The sequence below is a fragment of the Eschrichtius robustus genome, chromosome 1, assembly GCF_028021215.1.
Source record: "Eschrichtius robustus isolate mEscRob2 chromosome 1, mEscRob2.pri, whole genome shotgun sequence".
Taxonomy (NCBI): Eukaryota; Metazoa; Chordata; class Mammalia; order Artiodactyla; family Eschrichtiidae; genus Eschrichtius; species Eschrichtius robustus.
This window is the reverse complement of record NC_090824.1, coordinates 76,259,927-76,280,759: the sequence shown is the minus strand read 5'-3', so window position 1 is coordinate 76,280,759 and position 20,833 is coordinate 76,259,927. Positions and strand designations below refer to the sequence as shown.

Sequence of the window (20,833 nt, the reverse complement as noted above, 5' to 3'; positions counted from 1 at the left end):
GTGTCTGTGATTTACTTCAGGTTTTTATGCTCCATGAAATTAGGCAATACTTCATCTGTCCTCTGGGGAACACTTCTAGATCACTCCAGAAGAATTCTTTTTCCCTCTCAAATTACTGATCATTCCTTCCATTCCTTTAGTTCTCACTCAGAAATTTTTCAGGATAGAAATATTATGTGTTTGTGTGTATTACTAATGGAACCAGATAAAAGCATTACTATTTCCAGTGATCACTAAAACTTTATGGCCATCTCTTTGCATGTTAATGCTCAGTTTTCCAATTTTGCACCATTTTTTTGAGGTGCTGTCCATACTTTCTTTTTTTTTTTTTAGAGTGGACATCCTTGTCTCGTTCCTGATCTTAGAGGAAATGCTTTCAGTTTTTCACCATTGAGAATGATGTTTGCTGTGGGTTTGTCATATATGGCCTTTATTATGTTGAGGTAGGTTCCCTCTATGCCCACTTTCTGGAGAGTTTTTATCAGAAATGGGTGTTGAATTTTGTCAAAAGCTTTTTCTGCATCTATTGAGATGATCATATGGTTTTTCTTCTTCAATTTGTTAATATGGTGTATCACATTGATTGATTTGCGTATATTGAAGAATCCTTGCATCCCTGGGATAAATCCCACTTGATCGTGGTGTATGATCCTTTTAATGTGTTGTTGGATTCTGTTTGCTAGTATTTTGTTGAGGATCTTTACATCTACATTCATCAGTGATATTGGTCTGTAATTTTCTTTTTTTGTAGTGTCTTTGTCTGGTTTTGGTATCAGGGTGATGGTGGCCTCATAGAATGAGTTTGGGAGTGTTCCTTCCTCTGCAATTTTTTGGAAGAGTTTGAGAAGGATAGGTGTTAGCTCTTCTCTAAATGTTTGATAGAATTCACCTGTGAAGCCATCTGGTCCTGGACTTTTGTTTGTTGGAAGATTTTAAATCACAGTTTCAATTTCACTACTTGTGATTGGTCTGTTCATATTTTCTGTTTCTTCCTGGTTCAGTCTTGAAAGGTTATACGTTTCTAAGAATTTGTCCATTTCTTCCAGGTTGTCCATTTTATTGGCATAAAGTTGCTTGTAGTAGTCTCTTAGGATGCTTTGTATTTCTGTGGTGTCTGTTGTAACTTTTCCTTTTTCATTTCTGATTTTATTGATTTGAGTCTTCTCCCTTTTTTTCTTGATGAGTCTGACTAATGGCTTATCAATTTTGTTTATCTTCTCAAAGAACCAGCTTTTAGTTTTATTGATCTTTAATCCATTCACGTTTAAGGTAATTATCGATATGTATGTTCCTATGACCATTTTCTTAATTGTTTGGGGTTTGTTTTTGTAGGTCCTTTTCTTCTCTTGTGTTTCCCACTTAGAGAAGTTCCTTTAGCATTTGTTGTAGAGCTGGTTTGGTGGTGCTGAATTCTCTTAGCTTTTGCTTGTCTGTAAAGCTTTTGATTTCTCCATCAAATCTAAATGAGATCCTTGCCGGGTAGAGTAATCTTGGTTGTAGGTTCTTCCCTTTCATCACTTTAAGTATGTCATGCCACTCCCTTCTGGCTTGCAGAGTTTCTGCTGAGAAATCAGCTGTTAACCTTATGGGAGTTCCCTTGTATGTTATTTGTCGTTTTTCCCTTGCTGCTTTCAATAATTTTTCTTTGTCTTTAATTTTTGCCACTTTGATTACTGTGTGTCTCGGCGTGTTTCTCCTTGGGTTTATCCTGTATGGGACTCTCTGCGCTTCCTGGACTTGGGTGGCTATTTCCTTTCCCATGTTAGGGAAGTTTTCGACTATAATCTCTTCAAATATTTTCTCTGGTCCTTTCTCTCTCTCTTCTCCTTCTGGGACCCCTATAATGCGAATGTTGTTGCGTTTAATGTTGTCCCAGAGGTCTCTTAGGCTGTCTTCATTTCTTTTCATTCTTTTTTCTTTAGTCTGTTCCGCAACAGTGAATTCCACCATTCGGTCTTCCAGGTCACTTATCCGTTCTTCTGCCTCAGTTATTCTGCTATTGATTCCTTCTAGTGTAGTTTTCATTTCAGTTATTGTATTGGTCATCTCTGTTTGTTTGTTCTTTAATTCTTCTAGGTCTTTGTTAATCATTTCTTGCATCTTCTCGATCTTTGCCTCCATTCTTATTCCGAGGTCCTGGATCATCTTCACTATCATTATTCTGAATTCTTTTTCTGGAAGGTTGCCTATCTCCACTTCATTTAGTTGTTTTTCTGGGGTTTTTTCTTGTTCCTTCATCTGGTATATAGCTCTCTGCCTTTTCATCTTGTCTATCTTTCTGTAAATGTGGTTTTTGTTCCACAGGCTGCAGGATTGTAGTTTTTCTTGCTTCTGCTGTCTGCCCTCTGGTGGTTGAGGCTATCTAAGAGGCTTGATGGGAGGCTCTGGTCCATACTTTCTTATTTGTTTTTTTTTAATATTGTCTCTATATATACAAACATACTTTAACATGGAATTAATTCCTGTTTAGTGAATGATAGCTTCTGAAAACTTCTCTAACAAGAAAATACTAGACAGGGTAAATCAATTTGCACATGACCGCCAACATTATTTTGTAAGCCCCCTTATCATCCCCTTCTTTTGAATTATTATTCGTCTCTTAGTCTTCCCCTCTAAGGTCGAAGTTGCTTGAGGTTAGGAATCATTGCTTGTTCATCTTAGCATATATTAGTGTATCACAGTATCCAACAAAGATGCTTAAAAGACCTTTGTTGAATGACTGAATAAATAAACAAACAAACAAACAAATAAATAAATAAATAAATAAATAAATAAATAAATAATTTGTCCAAGATTCCAAGGTCACCACAAATGGAAACTCCCGTTCCCTTTCAAATATACAATGAGGTAGATAAAACATAACACAAAATCTAGTTCTTGGTAGGTACAACAATAGTTGGTATTCATAATTTTTTGATATTAAAGGTCCTCATTCCAATCCCAGTTTTGCTAAAAATAAAAGACGAATGAAGACAAGAGATATAAAAATGTAGAAAGATGGACAAATGAAAGAGACAAAATCCAATGACAAAATGAGTGGATATGTCTTTAATTCACTTTTATAATACAGTGTAAATTAGAAAGCCACATTAAATGCTATTATTCATGAACTTTCTTTTTGATCTGCTTTTCCAAAGGCACCTGAAATTGCCATGGAGAAGTAAATAAGTCCCTTATTAAATTTGCTTTACCTCTTTTCCACCTGGCAGTAAATGCAATTTTTTTCGGAAAGTATGGACAAAAATAAAATGAGTGGATGTATGGATAAAATTAGCTTGGCCATGATTTGGAAATTCATGGGACTATGAGTTGGTTACACCATTATTCATTATACCATTCTATTTTTAGTATGTTTGAAATTTTTCATAATGAAAAAGCTTCAGAAATATGTAGTGACAATCAGGTATCTAGTTTTAAAAAACTCAAAGTTTTTAGAAATACAAGATGTCTGCAGTTAGAAATTAATGAATGTCAGAAATATTTCCCTAAAGATGGCAACTTCATTTCCACAAAATTAGTCAGCCAAACCCTGGGGAATGTCAAATACCATGTGGGCTACTCAGAGCCAGGAAATGTAACACTCTAATGAACTTCAACTCCAAGCGGAATTCAAACCTCTCAGTAACAACTTGCTTTTTGATCCAAAAGTAGTGGAGGCAATATAGAAACACATCTATTCACACAGAATCACAGTTCAGAATGGAGAGATAGGATTAAAATAATATATTGAGTACAGAAGCCTATCTTTTTCATTATTACAAAATTCCTTAAAATAAAGATTACTTTTTCTCTCCCTTGTTTTCTTCCCTTTTCATTTTTTAAAAGGGTAAGTAAATAACAACATAGGAAAACAAGACAGAGTGCCATTACCAAATTTTATATAAAAGGAACATCCAGGAGAAAAAAAATAGCACATAAAATTGAATTAAAAGGAACAGAGAAATGCAATGCAAATCTAAAATATGAACAGGAAATACTTATTCCATAGTCCTTAATTCATACATGTTAACTCACACCCATATATCACCTGGCCTTGAGTATAACCACAATGTGAAAGAGAAGGATAAAATAGGACAAGTGACCTTAGAGGAAACAGTCACTTCAGGATTGGCTGAAGACTATCTTCTAGAATATAGAACTAAGAGATAAAATATATGAGAGAAATGTTAACTGAAAAGGTAGACAAATATCTACGAAACAGAATAGAGTGTGCAGAAAGTGACCCACATATTTATGGCAACTTGATTTTCAATAAGGGGAAAAGAAAATTCAGTGGAAAAAGTATAGTCTTTTCAACAAATATTGCAAGAACATTTGGATATTCATATGATAAAATGGACTTTACACCTTAGACCATATATAAAAATTGTCAAAATGAATCATAAACTTAAATGTAAAACTAAAAATTTTAAACTTCTAAAAATACAAAATAAGATATAATCTCTGTGACTTTGATTTAGGCAGATTTCATGGAAACTAAATCAAAAGCACAGTCCATAAAATAAAAATTGATAAATTGAACTGTATCAAAATTACAAGTTTTCTTTCTCAAATACTGTTAAGACAATGCATAAACAAGTCATCGCCTGGGAAAAATATATTAAAATCACATATCTAAGAAAGGACTTTAGACTATATTAAGGACTTTTAAAACTTGTTCATAAGAAAACCAACAACTACTTTTTTTAATTAAAAAAAAGATTTGGACAGTCCTACAATAACAGTTGGAGACTTCAACATCCCACTCTAAATAATGGATAGAACAGCTAGACAAAAAATAAACAAGGAAATAGAGGACTTCAACACTGTAAGCTAACTGGACCAAACAGACATACATAGGACATTTTATCCAACAGCAACAGAATACACATTCCTCAGAAGTACACATGGAACATTCGCCAAGATAGACATTAGGCCACAAAACTAGTCACAGTAAAATTAAAGTATTGAAATTATACAAATGTCTGTTCTGATCACCATGGAACGAAACTACAAATCAGTAACAGAAGGAAAAAATTCACAAATATGTGGAAATCAAACCACACGGTTTTAAGCAACCAATTTATCAAATTAGCTATCACAAGGGAAATTAGAAAATACTTAGAGATCAATGAAAACAAAGTCACAACATACCAAAACTTACAGGATGAAGCAAAAGCAATGTTCAGAAGGAAATTTAAAGCTATAAATGCATACATTAAAAAAAGCTCTCAAATCAATAACCTAGCCTTCAATCTTAAGGTTGAAGAAAAAAGTTTAAGAAAAGTTTTAAGAAAAAAGAAGAGCAAACTAAACACCAAGCAAGCAGATGGAAGGAAATAATAAAGATTAGAGTAGAGATAATGAAAAAGAGAATTTTAAAAAATAGAATCAACAAAATCAAATGTTGGTTTTTGAAAAGATGAACAAAAGTAACAAATCTTTAGCTTGACTGACAAAGAAAAAAAGAAAGAAAACTCAGATTACTAAAATCAGGAATTAAAAGTGGAGCTGTTACTACCGACCTTACAGAAATAAAATGGATTGTAAAGGAATACTATGAACTATTGCACGCCAACAAATTAGATAACCTAGATGAAATGAACAAATTTCTAGAAACACATAAACTATCAAAACTGACTCAAAACTTTCTCAAAAAAAAGAATAGAAAATCTGAACAGATATATAGCAAATAAAGAGATGAAATCAGTAATCAAAAACCTATCAAACAAAAATTCAGGATCAGATGGCTTCATTGGTGAATTCTACTGAACATTTAAATAAAAATTAACACCAATTTTTCTCAAACTCTTCCGAAAAGTAGTGGAGGGAATGCTTCCAAACTCATTCTATGAGGCCAGTGTTATCCTCATATCAAATCCAGACAAAGATATCATAAGAAAAGAAAATGATACACCACTATAGCTTATGAAAGCAAATGCAAAAATCCTCAGCAAAATACTAGCAAACTTAATCCATCAGCATACTAAAAGGATTATACACTAAAACCAACTGGGATGTACCCCAAGAATGCAAGGGTGGTTCAACATATGAAAATCAATATAATATACCATGTTAATAAAATATAAGGGGGAAACACATGATCATCCCAATTGATAAAGAAAAAGCATTAGACAAATTTGATATCCTTTCACGATGAAAATACTCAGCAAACTAGGAACAGAAGGGAATTTCCTCAATATGATAAAGGACATCTATGAAAAATCTGCAGCTAATATCAATTTTAATGGTGAAATACTAAAAACTTTCCCCCAAATTCAGGAACAAGAGAGGACAACCACTTTCACCACTTCTATTCAACGTTGTACTGGAAGTTCTAGCTAGGGAATTCAGGCAAATAGAATGGAATGGAATGGAATAAAGCAAAATGGAACAAAACAAAATGAAATGATACAATGTGATACTATGCCATACCATACCGTGCAATATAATGCATCCAAATTCGAAAGGAAGAAGTAAGACTGTCTCTGCTAAGGGAGATTTTATGATTTTTATATCTAGAAAATCCTAAAGAATCCACCCGCCTTAAAAAACTATTGAAGCAAACAAATCAATTCAGAAATGTTGGTGAAAACAAGATCAACATACAAAAATGATTTGTATTTCTATACATTAACAATAAACAATCCAAAAATTAAATTAAGAAAATAATTCCACCATTTACAATAGCATCAGAAAGAATAAAATACTTAGAAATAAATTTAACCAAGGAGATATAGAACTTGTACACTAAAAACTACAAAAGGTTGTTCAAAGAAATTAAAGAAGCCTTAAATAATGGAAAGACACCCCATGTTCATGAACTGGAAGACTTAATACCATTAAGATGGCATTACTAACCAAAGCAATCTACAGATTCAGTGCAATCCTTACCAAAATCCCAACTGCATTTTTTGCAGAAACGTACATGCTGATTCTAAAATTCTTATGGAATTGCAAGAGACCTCTAGTAGCCAAAACAGTATTGAAAAATAAAAATAAAGTTGGAGGATTCACATTTCTCAATTTTAAAATCTTCTACAAAGCTACGGTAATCAAGATAATGTGGTATTGACATAAGGATAGGCATATAGGTCAATGAAATAGAACTGAGAGTTCAGAAATGGACCCATATATCTATGATCAATTGATTTTCAGCAAGAGTGCCAAGACCATTCAATGGGAAAGGAATAGTCTTTTCAGCAAATGGTGCCAGAACAATTGGATATTCACATGCAAAAGAACAGAGTTGAACTCATCTCACACCACATACAAAATGAACTCAGAATGGATAAAAGATCCAAATGTAAGAGTTAAAACTATAAAACTGTTAACAGAAAACATAGGGGTAAATTTTCATGACCTTGGATTTGACAATAGATTCTCAGATATGACACCAAAAATATAAGCATCAAAAAAAAAAGTAGGTATATTGGACTTCATCAAAATTATAAACTTTGTACATCAAACAACAGCATCAAGAAACGAATCCCCTTAAAATCTGACAAACTTTCAGGAATTATTTTTCTCCATTTTTTCTCTCTCTCTCTCTTTTATTGATTGGAAATACAACTTTTTAAATTGATCCTCAAATGTTTTTTAACTATTCTTTCCTATTTTCTATTAGTAATCATTTGCTTTACTTTCTGGGAGCTTGCTTTTTCTCTACATTATGACATATATTAAAAATTCCTGCTATCGTATTTTTTAATTCCTAAGAGTTCTTATTTCTGAGTGAGTTTTTTGGTTTTCGGTTTTTTTAATATTTTAATTTTATTGGAGTATAGTTGATTTACAATGTTGTGTTAGTTGCAGATGTATAGCAAAGTGATTCAGTTATACATATACATATATTCTTTTTCAGATTCTTTTCTCATATCGGTTATTACAGAATACTGAGTAGAGTTCTCTGTGCTATACAGTAGGTCCTTGTTGGTTATCTATCTTATATATAGTAGTGTGTGTATGTTTATCCCAAGCTCCTGATTTATGCCTCCCCCCGCCCCCCCGAGTGGGTTTTTTGTTTGTTTGGTTTTGGGGTTTTCTGGCAACATCACTTTTTGCCCCATGTCTGCAGCATACTATCACTGAAAACATTAATGACATTTTTTAGAAAAATAAGATGATATCTTTCCTATGTGGTCACTGTTTCCTCCAAGTTACCCTTTTCTGTTTGTTTCAGACAAATAAAATCACATTAGATGATTTCCCCCAGCAATTAGCTGATCCTTGGTTAAATGTTTATATTAAAGAGAGGGAGACTAAGTAGCTGTTTGGAAGTTCTGAGTGCATGGATGGTACTTGATTCTGGACCTCACTCTACGGTGACATGGCTGGCTTGTTTTTTAGGAAACACCAATGCCAGTATCTTCAGATCTTTCATTTTGGACTTGTCAGATAACACAAAGAAAATTCTTCAGCTTCCTGTCTAGCTGCCGAACGTGTGGGAGCTAAGTAGGCAACTCAGCAACCAGTACATATACATTTATTTAATCCCCTACTTTCTGTACAGTATTCCTATCTTTGGCAATCAAGAGACCCTCTCTTTTACCTGTGCCAGAAACAAATCATCCAGTCTCCTGTTGGAGTGGGAGAGGGACAACAGTCAGCCTGGGTAGTAAAGAAGTATCTAGAATTCAACTGCTTCTTAAATATTTTTCAATTCTTCTTAATTTAGCCTTCCATTCACCCCACTTCCAAAAATATAGAGGGACTCTATGGATTATATCAAGCTGATTCTTGTTTTTTCTCACTGCTTGAATAGAAATAATCTTTTTCATCAGTCTTTCCATGCCAGTTACTACTAAATTATCTGCTTTCTATCTTCCAAAATGTTGTTGCTTTGTTTCCTTTCCCATGCTATAGATTTAGTGGAGTTTTGGGAGGGAGAAAATTATGGATGCATGTGTTCAATCTACCATATTTATGCCCATAGTTACCAATTTCTTTGTTGATCTTTCCTTCTTGTATCTCAGTCTCTCTTTCCAGGCTCATTTTCTGTACATCTTTTAGATGTTCCTTTAATAAAAATCTGTTGGTCATTAACACTCTCAGTTTTTATTTATCAGAAAATGCCTATTTCACCCCATTCTTGGTATTCTTTCTGCATACATAATTAACAGTTATTTCCTCTCAACACTGTCTTCAGTCTTCAATTAATACGTGTTGGAAAGTCAGCTATCATCTTGTTATTCTTTGTAGGTAATGTCTTTTACTCTGGCTGCATATAAAATCTTCTCTTTGTCACTGATATGCTAGAGTTTCACAATAATGTATCTATGTTTAGAATTTTTTTTTTTTTAATTCCTGCATGGTCAACATTGTGCTTCCTGTATTTGGAATTCAACTCTCATCAGTTCTCTGAATTCATCACCTATTATCCCTTCAAGTATCCTCTCTTCTTCATTCTGTTTTCTTCTTTAGGACATTATTTCTTATATAGTTTTCATCTCCTTGTGTCTGTTAAATTCTGGGTAACATCTTCAGATGTTTATTGACATTTACTAATTCTCTCTTGGTATGTGTAATTCACTAATTAAATCATTCATTGAGAGTTTTATTTTAATAGTTATATTTTTCATTTTAAAGGCTATAGGTTTTTTTCTTTTGCAAATCTGTATGATCATTTTTATAGTTTCATATTGCTCATTTATTTATATGACCCCTACCTTTTATTTCTTTGAACATTTTCTATTTAGTGATTTTGTGTTGTTTAGCTGAAAACTCCAATATCTGAGGGCCTACTGAGTTTAAGATTTTTTTCCTGCTGCTTTGTTCCTGTGTGTTGGTGATTTTTGAGTAAGAGTTCTTTTCTGGTTTATCTTTATCTGTGGAAATACTGAGGACCTAAGCTGGGGCGCCCTCCTTCTGATAGTATTTGCCTCTGATTCTGTCTGCAGCCAGGACTACCTATCTTCACACACTTACTTATGTGTTATTGGCTTTTCAAACCATTGAGAGCTATAAGGTAGCTCTTTAATATGTGAAATCTAAACACCTTTGGCCCCATGATAGTTGAGAAATGCAGTTCATGTAATTTCAAGTTTTTAGACACCAGTAGTTTGAAAGTTGATTAAAGATAGTGAAATAGTTTGTGTTTCTCTGAAGTAGAAGATGATAAAGTAAAACACATTTTTTATATGAGCATTCATCTATGTTTAAAAATAATTGATTTTAGTATCCTTTTCTTCAGATATTAAAATTTATTTTCCTAAAGAATCTAAATATTTCACGTAAAGACTTTCACGTATAGGATTTTTTAAGGCTTAAATTTTTCTTAAATTTTAACCTTTGGAACTTAAATATTTTATCTGCTAAGTTTTTGGAGAACTCATTTTCCTAGATGGAATAAAAGCTCCTCAAAAAATAGTTGAAGTAACACTATACTATATATAAAATAGACAACCAACAGGGACCTACTGTATAACACAGGGAACTCTACTCAATATTCTGTAATAACCTATATGGGTAAAGAATCTGAAAAAGAATGAATATATGTATATGTATAACTGAATCACTTTGCTGTGCACCTGAAACTAACACAACATTGTAAATCAACTATACTCCAATAAAATTAAAAAACAAAACAAAATCAAACAAACGAAAAAATGGTTGAAGTAGCAGGAATGACATTGCTTTAAAAACTGATAAAAGAAAAAGCATTTGAGATGGTTGTCAGTTGTTTTTCTTATTAATTTGTAGGCATTCTTTATATATTTGGGATGTAAATCTTTTGTTGGATATACAAGTACATTCTCCCACTCTGTGGCAGGCCTCTTTACTCACTTAATGGGATTTTTAAAATGAGAAGATCTTAATTTTAATGTTACCCAATTTATCAATTTTATCCCTCTACATTTGTTTGTGTCTTGTTTAAGAAATGTTTGTCTAACTCAAGGTCATCAGGGTATTCTCTTATGTTTTTTTAAAGATGTTTTACTGTTTTACATTTCATAATTAGATTTACAATTAGATTTATAATTCATCAGTGTTGTATGCAATATGTGCTTTGAATCAAGATTCCTTTCCCTCCATTGTAGTAGCCAAATGATCCATTATTATTTATTGAAAAGACAATTATCTCCCTTGCAGTGTAATCTTTGTCACAAATCAGTGGCCAAGTTTGGGTCTATTTCTAGACTGCACTCTTTGATTGGTATATTTGCCTGTCCTATATCATTACCATCCTAACTAAACTGTTGTGTCTTCATAAAGTTTCTTGGTACCTGGTATCGTTAAGTCCTCTCTATTTGTCCTTTCCAAGAGTATATTAGCTGTTTTGACACTTTGCATGCCCTTATATGCTTTAGAATTGTCTTATCAAGTTTCCCTGCCCAATTACGGAATTTTGATTAGATTTTTAAGATCATAGATTATTTTGAGGAGATTTGATATTTTTACAATATTGAGTTGTTTAGTCTATAAATGGACTGTCTTTCCATTTATGTAACTTTTCTTTAATTCTCCAATAATATTTTATATTTTGTGCCTTGAGATTTTGCACATTTTAAAAGATATGTTTCTAGGTATTTCATTGTTTGATGCTATTATAAAGGTAATCTTTTGAAAATTTAATATTCTAACTATTCTAGTTGATGCTGGCATATAGAAATATAAGTAATCTTTGAATATTGACCTTTGATACTGCAAGTGTATTAAAATAACCTATTATCTCTAGTAATACAGCTGTAGATTTCTTTTTTCTTTTTTCTTTTTTTTTTTTGGGGGGGTGCTTTACACAGTGAAGGTTTATTTCTCACTCATATTATAGTCTCGTGGCCTGCAGCAATGGCTTAGAGATCCAGGGTCTTCAGCATGAGGCCTGCACGGTCACTAAGGGCATTCTAATCTTGTTTCAGTCTCAGACAGAAACCTAGCACCATTTCACCATTAAACACATTGTTAGATGAACATACAATGAGACTTTTGTTTGTAAATGCACTTTATCAAACAAATTGCCTTCTGGTTTATTAATAACATTATCATGAGAGATACTGAATTTTATTAAATGAATTTTCTTCATCTATTAAAATAGTCTTCTTATTTTTTCCTTTATTCTGTTAGTATGGTGAAGTACACTGATTTTTCTAATGTTAAATCAATGCTACTTTCATCCAATAGCTCCAATTTTGTCAGATATGTAATAATTTTTATATATGTTTTATTTGATTTGCTAATGTTTTGTTTAGAATTTTTATAACCATGTTCATGAATGAGATTGACCTGTAATAAATCTTTCTCTTAATATCCTTGTCTGCTTTTGTTATAAAATTCATACTGGCTTTTTCATAAAATGAGTCATTTTCATATATGTGTGGATTTTCTAGTTATTATCACTCTGGATTTTACCTCTCTTATATTTTGACTGAGTAAGTCTTGTCATCTTTTTTCTCTCTCCAGTATCACGAAGCAGATGTTTTCATATATTGTTTCAACTTTCAGATTTCCTCAGTGATAAGGGTTAGTTTGAATATCTTACTATGTGATTCCCAGAAGCTTCTTCATTTGCTTTTCATCACAGAAAACCCTGGACTCTTTACATGGAAACTGTCACCTCTGGTTGTTACCTTAGAAGGAATTATGGACCTTTTTTTACCTTCCAGTAAATCAGGTCTTTAGTCATTACTCCAGGGTGTCATTATTTATCAGAGCCTTCATCTTTCTGCAGCTGACGGTGAAATGCCTCAGGCTAGTAAATAATTTAACATGTGCTAGATGTCTGTCCTGTGCAAGGTACTGTGAAAAGCAAGGTGCTGTTGGTACCAAAATAAATATGAGATTTCCCCAGATTTCAAGGAGCTCACTCCAAAAGAGGATATTAAAGTATAATATGAGCATAGCATGATAGGCGGAAAGGTGAAAGTAATTAAGGAGTACCAAAGAGACAAAGAGGAAGAGGACAAAATTGAGACTTGAGGAGCTAGGAAAAGATTATGATAAAAGATGATCCTGAAATGAGTAAGAGAGAATGAGAAGCAATTTGATAAAAGAGGAGGCAGAGGGATCAAAGCCGAACGAGCATCTTGTTACTGTCCAGTGTTCGTAAACCCAGGAAACACGGCACATTTTGACTGAATCAAAGAGTTTGGGTGGAGGTGGGAATGGGGGGCATTGAACTGATTAAGCTGGTTACTTCAAATGTGATCCTTTCTGAGGCTCCAATATTTTCAGTAAAATACTAAGATGATAGGAAGAAAAAGCCACCAGTAAAAAGAGCAGCCCTTCCCATCTTCTAGGGCAGTGTTGACCTCCTGTTGAGAATGGATCGTGCTGCAGGGCCAAGAGGCAGGAACTCATTTGCTCTCTTTGTGACTTGGATTCCTGCCCTAATACCTGGCATACAGTGAGAGACAGTGAAGTTGCAACAATGGGAAAACAAGGAGCTTGCCTAGTAAGATACTGCTTGTTTTTTAGCCTTTCATCCCAGGTGTGGCTTCTCAGACGCTGTTCTTCTGCCTTGTAAAAATAAAGGGGGTGCCTTCTGATCCTGAGGAAGATGAGTCACGTTGTTGTATCTTGTGGCTACCAGCCTCAAGGACCCCACCCTCCCCTCTTTTAGAGAGTTTTATTTATCTACAATGTACTTAATGATTTTGGCTTGAGCATGCTCTGATATTTAAATAAAGGGACTTTGCCACAAAATGCCCTGAGACATTTCAGTCTGTGTACAATATGGGACTGGCAGGCAAAAGGTGGACTTGAAAGGATTACACTTCTCATCCTCCATCTTGAAAAGACTGTGATATTTATCCACACTCCCTTACCCACTACTGATTGAAAAACTGTTCCATTTGACGCCAGGTTTTATGTTTCTTGCTTATAGATTTTGCATGCAAATGTCATTTTACCCATCTTGGACCACATACTTCTTGATTACTTGTATTGGCATGAGTGTAGAGATAGAGGAGAGTGAAAAACCTTTGGTTTCTAATTAATCTCACTATTGAACGGTAAACATTTTCATGTATAGCCTATGTATAACTATTTAATTATCACTGGGTATGGCCTGCATAGAGGGTTTTATTGATCCAGACATCATAGAGGCAAGACTTTCTGAGAAAGGCTACCTTGGTGGTAAACAGAAGTGATGTTGAGGTTTGAGAAAGAGAGAAGACAATTTCAAGAGCTCCTGAATGGAAATTTCCCAATTCCCCATTCCTGACAAATCTGGAAAGGAGGTAAACCCTTATACAACATAAGATTTTTCTCTCCTGGCATCAGCAATGTCTCTGCCTTCTCTGTCAGCTGATCCAAGCCAGGTAGTTGCAAAATGTATGTGCAGAGAAAATGACAGTAGGTGTGGGAATGGATGCAATGGAGGTGATTGTGGAAGTACAAGGACATTATGAACCTTTCTTCTGCTGGTCATTCTGGAAAAATAATAAACATATCACGTTAAAAAGCCATGGTGTCTTCTCCAAAAAGACTCACAAGGGATGTTGAGAAATCTTTCCCTTGCTTCTGGGGTGAGCAGCAACTGGAAATCAGGGGTATGATGAGATAAGTTAAAATTCCATGCACAATTATTTGTATCTTCATTTCCTGCTAGTCCTGGACTTCTCTGTATGCTCTAGTGATACCATATATAGTTACACAAAAAAATCAACACTCTTCAGGTTTCTGTTTCTTTTCTGTTTTTGATCCACTCTGCTCACCTGATCACAGATCTACTACTCCTCTTCTAAAACTGAGCTGACTACAGTGCATTGCCTCTACCATGAGATCTTCCATATTTTCTATTTTGCCCTCCACCCCAGCCTGAATTAAAACTTCCTAAGATTGATTTTAATTTTAGATTTACATGGAATATTCTATCTACCTCAATTGTAGTTTTCAGCACATTGTATTATAACTGTCTACTTCCATCTCTGCGTAACCTACAGTCAGAAATATTTTAGGGCAAGACCTATATTTTAACCTCTACATCCCTGGCACAAGCACAATACATGGTACGTATTAGGTGCTTATTAAATGGTTTGTGAACAAAACATACCTGAATACCAGTCCTAAAGAGTGGCAATTCTATTGAGTCAACACAACCTGGGTTGATGAGCTAAGAGGATGCAGGACTTACTAGTCCCCTTATTGATGCATACATGCCTTCATTCATAATTCTAAGAACACATTCTTAGTAAATACATAATGTTGTAAAAGGTAGAATTACAGGATGTCCAAGAAAGGCCCAATTCCATCACTGGTCTCACTATGTTAATTTCTGCATATGGTGACATTCAAGGCTGGGGTCTCTTTGTGGATACAGAGCAATAGAGTCTTCATATAGATCACCTGTCTGAGCTAAATAATATAAGCAGACTAGGAGATATCATTGCTCATAAAATAGCCAAAAATCTACATGAGCGCCGGGAAATATTAACAATACAAAAAACCTGAGGATTCTTAGCAGAAAAAAATCCAGGGATCAGATTGACAGACCACCTAAATAAGACACTGGGAGTAATAATTATCCATTAAACTACAGGGACCAAACAGCTGCATATTTTGGCTTAAATGTCATTTAAAAAGCAGTGAAGATTAGCAAATACATTCTCAAAAGGTAAATCTCTACAAATACCATGCTAAGAAGGCAACCATGGGAGTTTACTACATAGCTGGGTTTCTAAAAATTATAGTTCTCAGATAAAATTAAAAATACCAACAGAAAAAGAAAAAAACATTGAGGAAAACAGACATATACATAAAATGACATGAAAAGTTTCACAGATGCATGCCAGGGTTATCCGTGGCCCGCCTAGTGGCCGGTATGGACATACAGGGCTTGCAGTGAACAGTTCCTCTGGGGCAACCTGTTTGACAGGGATCTGTCCATGATTAGAGAAGCTGTGGTATCAGATAGAGACAGCGCTGTCCTGGGCAGAAGGAGCAAAAGCAAGAGCTGTAGGTGAATAAAAGTTATAAAGGGCTTTGGAGGTGGCGGGTCGGGGCTTTGGAGGTGGGGGGTCGGGGCTGGCTAGTTGCGGCTGCCCGCTAAAGCAGGAGCAATGGGGGCTGGGCTGTTTTGCGTTGAAGGGCATGGGTCAATGGACTTCAAGAAGTAGGTGTGTTCCTTGGCGACAGCCCACAGGTGGCTGTGAAGGTGACTCCGGAAGGGTTTTCCTGGCTGAGTTCAGCTGCTGACCTGCGGCAAGGGCCAATTTGCAGGGCTGGGCGCTAGTGGGTGGTGACGGGGCAAAAGCAACAGGGCACTTCCTTCGAGCCGGAATCGAACCAGCGACCTAAGGATATCCACACGTGTCAGATCTACAGTCCTCCGCTCTACCAGCTGAGCTATCGAAGGGTGCACGTTAGCCAGTGCTGGGTCCTTCGTTTTTTCTGGAAACGACAGAGGCCAAGGCTCTGGAAGACCCCGGGTGCAATATGTCCTAGGTTAATTGGAAGCCCCTTGGCAGGGAGCCGTGCACACGCCGGGGATCCGTGGTGGCCAGGCATCCCGGGGAGGCGATTTTCAGAATGCCTGGGCCCGGGCCGCCACCTGTTGACTCATTTTCTCTCCCCTGGGCTCCTTCTACAGGGAGAGACCAGGACGACAGCCCTCGGTAGCCAGAAAGCCGGTAAGAGGGTGAAGGGAATGGGGGCGTTGGTGAAACCCACACGGATGAGTGGGTCGGGTAGGGCGGGCTTGCGGAGGGAAGCAGGGGAGAAGAATGCGCCACCAGGAAGGCACGGTCGCTGAAGGGCCCTCGAGGAGTTTCTGAGCTCGCCCCCCGCCCCACCCAATCACATACCCGCCCCCTGGTGCTGGGGAGTCATCACCCCCGCCGTTTAACCTCGACCCGACCCTGTTGCCCACCGTGAGCTGGGCTCACTTTTCCGCCCAGTGAGACTTCCTGGAAGTGAGGGAGAAAGGATGTCCCCATAAGTACCCAGCCGTCTGGCCCGCTGCGGCCCGTCTGGGGACTTGGCTCGCGTTCTCTGCCCACAGACCCGGATTACTCTGGCAGAGGCGGCCGCTCCCTGAAGTAGCTCAAGAGTCTGTGGGCTTCCTGGACAGGCAGAGCACACCGCTGTCCAGGTCGGACCTCTTGCCCTCGCTCCGCGTCTTTGACAAACGTTTCAGATGCCATCTGGTGTGTGCCCGTCACCTGACACCACTCGCTCACCCACCCAGCTCAGGTCGCACAGAAGTACGGCAAGCCACACCCAAGTCACCTGCCCTCCGATGCCTGTGTCGCCACCCCTGATCGGGAGACCGGCAGGTCTGCACCTGCGAGGATGAGGGCCGTGTCTGCGGAGGTCCCCTCCTGCCCGCTGTGAGGCCCCAGACAGGAGGAGGTGGCCGTGCCGGGGCTCACCGGGGTGTGTCCAAGTCACCAGAGTCCACCTCCCAACCACGGGCACACCCCTCTCCCCTGTTATATCCCCCAAACACCAAAGCTAGTTCCCCCAAACCTGGGAACCTTCTCTCCCTCTCTCGAGGATGAGGGAGAGAGAGAGAGAGAGAGAGACGGAAGTTGGAGAGAGAGATGGACAGAGATACAGAGACTGCAGTTGTTGGGCTAGACAGAAGAGAGAAGCCATGGACCATCCTAGGACTAGGCAAAGTAGGAAAGGGAAATTGAGTGGGAGGATTTTCAAGAAGAACGCCTTGGTTGTCCGCGACCCATGTGATGGCCCATGTGCTTGTTGGGCTCCAGGGCTCGCGGTGGGCAGCTCCTGTGTGGCCACATGTTTGTCGGATCTGTCCACGTTGAGCAAAGTGGTGGTGGCAGAGGGGGCGCTGCTCTCCCTGGGGAGAGGTGCGAGAATAAAAGTGTTAAGGGCTTGGGAGGTTGACTGGCTGGCTGGTGGGGGCACTCTGCTAAGGCAGGAGCAAGGGAATGTTGTGGACTGAGGGGCATACGTCTGTGGATTTCAGGAAGGAGGGGTAAGTGGTTCTGGAAGGGCTTTGTTGGCTTTGTCCGGTGAGCATGAGCATGCTCTTGTAGTGCAGGCGGAAGGGCCAATTTGCAGGGCAGAGGCAGAGGGCGTGGCCCTCATGATGGGGCAAAAACTACTAAAGCACCTCCTTCGAGCCGGAATCGAACCAGCGACCTAAGGATGTCCACACGTCATCAAGTCTACAGTCCTCCGCTCTACCAGCTGAGCTACCGAAGGGCGCACACACCCACATCCACTGACAAGCACTGGGTCCTTTCTTTTTGCAGAAACGGTGGAGATCAAGGAACTGGAGCCTCACCGTTCCTCAAAGAGGAACACCGCCTCTAAGCGCCTCCCCCCATGCCCTCCATCCCACCCCAAGCCCCGCTCCCGGCTCTGTACACCCCTCAGCTCGCCACTCACTCCAGACAGGGGCCGTGGTGCCCACCTAAACCTAGTTTTACTTTTCCGCGCAGTGAGGGCTCCTGGGAAGTGATGGAGAAAGGACGTCGGGCTAGGCCCGTCTGGGGACTTGGCTCGCGTTCTCTGCCCACAGACCCGGATTACTCTGGCAGAGGCGGCCGCTCCCTGAAGTAGCTCAAGATTCTGTGGGCTTCCTGGACAGGCAGAGCACACCGCTGTCCAGGTCGGACCTCTTGCCCTCGCTCCGCGTCTTTGACAAACGTTTCAGATGCCATCTGGTGTGTGCCCGCCACCTGACACCACTCGCTCACCCACCCAGCTCAGGTCGCACAGAAGTACGGCAAGCCACACCCAAGTCACCTGCCCTCCGATGCCTGTGTCGCCACCCCTGATCGGGAGACCGGCAGGTCTGCACCTGCGAGGATGAGGGCCATGTCTGTGGAGGTCCCCTCCTGCCCACTGTGAGGCCCCAGACAGGAGGAGGTGGCCGTGCCGGGGCTCACCGGGGTGTGTCCAAGTCACCAGAGTCCACCTCCCAACCACGGGCACACCGCCCTCCCCTGTTATATCCCCCAAACACCAAAGCTAGTTCCCCCAAACCTGGGAACCTCCAATTCCCATGGGGGGTGGAGGGCATGGGCACATCCAATGGAAGTCTTAGTATCTCTCTTTGGTCCCTGTCCGCTGGTCTCTGCATATGGTGACATTCGAGGCTGGGGAACCTTTGTGGCCACAGAACAGTAGGTTCCTCCTGAAGGACTCCTGTGGGAAAGCAGTGGCACTACTCCCTGGACCCTGGAAACTCCACAGCCCCAGGCTCAGCTCCTCTTGGTCAGCAGTGGGGCAGTGGGGAAGACTGCTGCTGCAGAGGAGACCTGGAGACGAAGGTATGCGGGAAACGCAGTCTGGATGCAGAGGCAGAACCCGAACCAAAAAGGAGCTCGCGGCCGCAAGGGTCAGGGGAGGGCAGCGGCTGGGCCCCAGGGCCTGCAGAGAGCCACACTCCCATCACAGTTCCTCTGACAGTGCTTTCCAACTGTATCTCCAGCCTTCGGGAGTTTCCCTCCCACAGGAGAGAAAAGAGCAAGGGCCACTCCTTGGCTTTCCTCTCTGCACCCACATGCCCTGAGAACCCTCCCCCAACCAGCACCATCCCTGAAACCCGGCTCGGTGGCGGTGGAGGGAGGAGGGTGTGGAAGGCTGTAGCCTCAGGGGCCCAGCACTTAATTTAGCCAGCTGGTCAGAAGGCAGAGGCCAGTGGCCTGTGTCAGGAGGACAGTCGGTGTGCGCCTCCAGGATCACACATCCGGCCACCAAGCCCCACTCCCTGGCCCTTTCTGCTCCCTGCCTTCAGCCACCATTATCTGCCCCCCGACCCCGGCCTTTTCCTACTCTCAGGTCTCTTTCTCAGGTCTCAGCCTTTCCTTTTGCTCACAGACTCCCTTCCTCTCCCCATCTCCCCCTCTCCCTTGCAGTCACTCTCCCTCGGTCTCTCTCTGTCTCTATCTTTATCTCTGTCTCTATTTCTCTGTCTCTCCATCAGAAGTAGCAGGGGAATTGGTGCAGGGGTTTTTCCCACAATTGTACAGAGTGTGAGCAATCGTTGCTCTTGCAGAAGGAACTCAAACCTTCCTGCGGCAGCAAGAACAGGTGTGAAATTTTGAGGAATTTGAAGTTTTCCCGTGGCCTCGGCCTTGTTCTCTGACTGACAGGAGACCTGAATGGGGCCTCTGAAGTTTTCATCGTGACTTCAAGCCTCCTCCCCTGTCCTGAGAGCCCTGGTGTCTTTTGCTCCTGCCAATGCCAGCGGCTCTTGATGCAGGCGCACAATTGGCAACGGCTTGGCAAACCTCAGGGTGGCAGTCCTGTCCCACAGTATATAAAGCAAATGGTGAAGAAGGTTTTCTGTCTCCCTAAGTCTATATATTTATGATCATTCAAGAGGGACACAGAAAGAGAGAACGAGTTCGAGAATGAGGGAGAGAGAGAGAGAGACAGTTGGAGAGAGGGATGGAGAGAGATACACAGAGACTGTGGTTGGGCTAGACAGAAGAGAGAGGCCATGGACCATCCTAGGACTAGGCAGAGTAGGAAAGGGAAATTGAGTGGGAGGATTTTCAAGAAGAATGCCTTGGTTGTCCGTGACCCATGTAATGGCCCGTGTGCTGGTCAGCCTCCAGGGCTCACAGTGGGCAGCTCCTGTGTGGCCACATATTTGTCAGGGATCTGTCCACGTTGAGCAAAGCAGTGGTGTCACAGCGGGCACTTCTCTCCCCGAGGAGAGGTGTGTGAATAAAAGTTTAAAGGATTTGGGAGGCTGAAGGGTCTGGCTGGTTGGGGTAGTCTGTAGGGGCTGCTAAGGGTGTTTTTGGTTGAGAGGCATGTGTCTCTGGATTTGGGGAAGGGACAAGTGGCTCCAGAAGGGCTCTGTCGGCTTTCTCCTGTGAGAATGAGGATGCTCTTGTAGTGCAAGGGGAAGGGCCAGTTTGCAGGGCAGAGGCAAGGCGGCACTAGGCAGTGGTGGGCGTCATGATGGGCCAAAAGCATCAGGAGCACT

The 20,833-nt window shown here is 39.9% G+C and overlaps 2 non-coding genes across 2 annotated transcripts; both read right to left on the bottom strand.

The window, feature by feature from the left end:
* Positions 1–16,183: 16,183 nt before the first annotated feature.
* Positions 16,184–16,273, bottom strand: TRNAY-GUA (transfer RNA tyrosine (anticodon GUA)). Its single transcript is given in 2 exon segments — positions 16,184–16,219; positions 16,237–16,273. It is a non-coding gene; the product is annotated as a tRNA-Tyr (tRNA).
* A 1,726-nt stretch (positions 16,274–17,999) lies between these two features.
* TRNAY-GUA (transfer RNA tyrosine (anticodon GUA)) lies at positions 18,000–18,090 on the bottom strand. Its single transcript is given in 2 exon segments — positions 18,000–18,035; positions 18,054–18,090. It is a non-coding gene; the product is annotated as a tRNA-Tyr (tRNA).
* Between the last annotated feature and the right edge of the window lie 2,743 nt (positions 18,091–20,833).